Here is a 2,913-nt window from a genome sequence, read left to right as displayed (position 1 = left end):
GGGTTCAAATGGATGTAGGCCGCTATACAGAGATAATGAGTCTTCCACAGGATAGAGTAGCGTGGTGAGATGCATGAAACAAGGCTTCGGACTGAAGACCACAGCAACAACTTATCTCAATATATGTCATTGATCTTCCTGATAATATCCAACAGAAATCAGTTCTGTTTGCAGTTGACACCTATGTTTTAATTAAAGAGACGTATCTGGAATATGATTCACAAGTATTATATTACGCAATGCATCTCAGAAGTTAGTCAATACTGTCATCGCCTCACAAGCACTTTGGAATTTCGAGGAGTAGTCAAAAACTAGACGGACTTCTGCAGTTACACGCCATAGGGACTCGTAACACTGCTAGTATCCAGGGTTGAAGTATGTGTTAAATCTGCGGATATTATTCGTCGAATGCAAGTACAGATGGTGACAGCTGTTTATTTCTAACAACACTAACACGTGTAAGCAGTATCTACTAATGGACAGAGCGCTTCAAACAGATTACAAATTCTCTGTGTGACGAGGAAAAATCGGGTAGGCCACCAACGTCAACAGCTGAAGACAATTTGGAAGTCGTCGTGGGTATGGTGGTGGAAAAGAGACGAATCACAGCAGATGAAATCGCCAATACTTTACATGGCGCAGCGTACTCCATCTTACACGATAGGCTAAATTTCCCGAAAGTGTGTGCAAGGTGGATACCGAAAGAATTGTCAGCCCAGAATAAGGATGGACATGTCTCATAAACATTTGGCACGTTATCATCGCAAGGAAGATGGACTTTTATAGCAAATCATTACTGTAGACGAAGCGTGGGTGCATCATCACGAACTGGAAAGTAAGGATGTGAGTATCGTTTGGGAACAACCATCATCACCAGAAGTTAAGAAATTTAATCATCAAACGTCAACTGGTAAGGTTACGATAACACTCTTCTGGGACATGTAATGTGTGGCAGTCGTTCGTGTCACCCCAAGAGACGAAATTGTGAACAGTGAGAACTAAACTGATACCTGTAATTAGATCCAGACGTTGCAGATAACTGCAAAAAGGCATCATCCTGCCACAAGTTAACGACCGGCCTCAATCTGCCAAACGGACAGCCGAAAAAGTAAAGGAGTTGGGATGCGAACTGCTGGAACACCCGCAATACAGTCCAGACCTGGCTCCAAGCGATTTCATTATTTTTGGACCATTGAAGGTAGCGCTCAGGAGAGGATTTGCAACCGATGCAGAAGTCTTCGATGCGGCGCAAAATTGGTTACGAGTGCAACCAAACAACTTTTTTTCCGACGCAATAAAAAAAACTTGTGAATCATTGAAGAAAGTGCGTTGAAGTGCACGGAGGTTATGTAGAAAAATAAAGTATGTTTCAGTATTGTATCATTAGCATAAATATTACTTTTCTCAAAGACCCTTTGGCAACGGCCTTGCCGCAGTGGATACATCGGTTCCCGTGAGATCACCGAAGTTAAGCGCTGTCGGGCGTGGCCGGCACTTGGATGGGTCACCATCCGAGCCACCATGTGTTGTTGCCATTTTTCGGGGTGCACTCAGCCTCGTGATGCCAATTGAGGAACTACTCGACCGAATAGTGGCGGCTCCGGTCAAAGAAAACCATCGTAACGACCGGGAGAGCGGTGTGCTGACCACACGCCCCTCCTATCCGCATCCTCATCTGAGGATGACACGGCGGTCGGATGGTCCCGATGGGCCACTTGTGGCCTGAAGACGGAGTGTGTAATGTCCCCACACAAAATACCCTCTACCACGCACCAATTAATCATTGTCAATCAAACCATTCACATTCATTCACTTTGGAAAAGTATTTGATCTGATTTTCTCGTAACATATGCGGCGACAGCTAGACGACGCCAAAGTATTTTCTAGCGCGTTTATTCTTTGAAATAACAGAGATGCATATATGCATTCTCCATGGTCGTTAGAGAGAGTAACTAGGACAGCTTCTGGAGTATGGACTGAGGGATTGACGTGTTTCTGAGAGATACATATTCTGATTTTCTTCTCGCTAAATCGAGCGAATTAACTTTTGTGCCACTAGCGGTTTGTTTGAATAGAAAGAGAGTGTAAACGGAAAATAATTAAGACGTGGAATCACCGGAGATCTGGACATGTAACGGAGATGGATTTAATACACAATTTCCTTCATAAATAAGGTTTGTGACTTTTTGTTCCGGAGTGAATGAACGAATGAGTTTTTTCTGAACCATTTGATGATCACGTTGGCCCTGTAATTAGTGGGGAAGTTTCAGCTGTGTCGAAGAGAGCCTGCAATCATTGAGTCTGTGTTAAATCGTCCAAAAAGGCTTCGTGCACTTCTGGAATTCGCAATCTTTCGTAAAAGGAACAAATTGTCCACACGATTGATTCTCCCGACTGAATACAGTGTTTAACAGTAATAATAAATGTAAAGATCTCTTACAGCAAGTCAGCCAACAAATGGGAGGCCCTTACTTTACTGTATAGATTTATGTGTCAAGGTGAAGGGATCTTAAAGGCAACAGATACACGTCTATACAGACAAGACATTACACAAAGTTAGCAGCTAGCTGCATTCATCATCTATTCATAGAGAAGGAAGAGACAACTTATTATTATCTTGTTAAAAGTGCTCAAAGACCCTTTACTTTTTGACTTCCCCTCGTATATAAGGAACGTTCAAATGACAAGGTACGAAACTTCGTAAGAATCAAACTGATTGAAATTATCATATGCCGCTTTGAGATAACGTAGTGAGGCATCCAGGACGTGACTGTAGCGTCGTCACCTCCGCCTAAAAAATTTAGAACTCGCCCTCTACAGGCGAGGTGATGCACACAGTGTCCGACGCTCTTCGAAATTGTCGAGCACCGACAAACCATTAACAGTGACGTGTACCGTGTACCGTGTACTCGA

At 43.3% G+C, this 2,913-nt stretch overlaps 1 pseudogene; it reads left to right on the top strand.

Annotated features, from left to right (window-relative positions):
* The first annotated feature begins 1,417 nt into the window (after positions 1-1,417).
* LOC126199838 (5S ribosomal RNA) lies at positions 1,418-1,535 on the top strand (annotated as a pseudogene).
* Positions 1,536-2,913: the final 1,378 nt, after the last annotated feature.

This window comes from Schistocerca nitens, chromosome 8, assembly GCF_023898315.1.
Source record: "Schistocerca nitens isolate TAMUIC-IGC-003100 chromosome 8, iqSchNite1.1, whole genome shotgun sequence".
Lineage (NCBI taxonomy): Eukaryota > Metazoa > Arthropoda > Insecta > Orthoptera > Acrididae > Schistocerca > Schistocerca nitens.
This window is presented reverse-complemented; position numbering and strand designations above follow the sequence as displayed.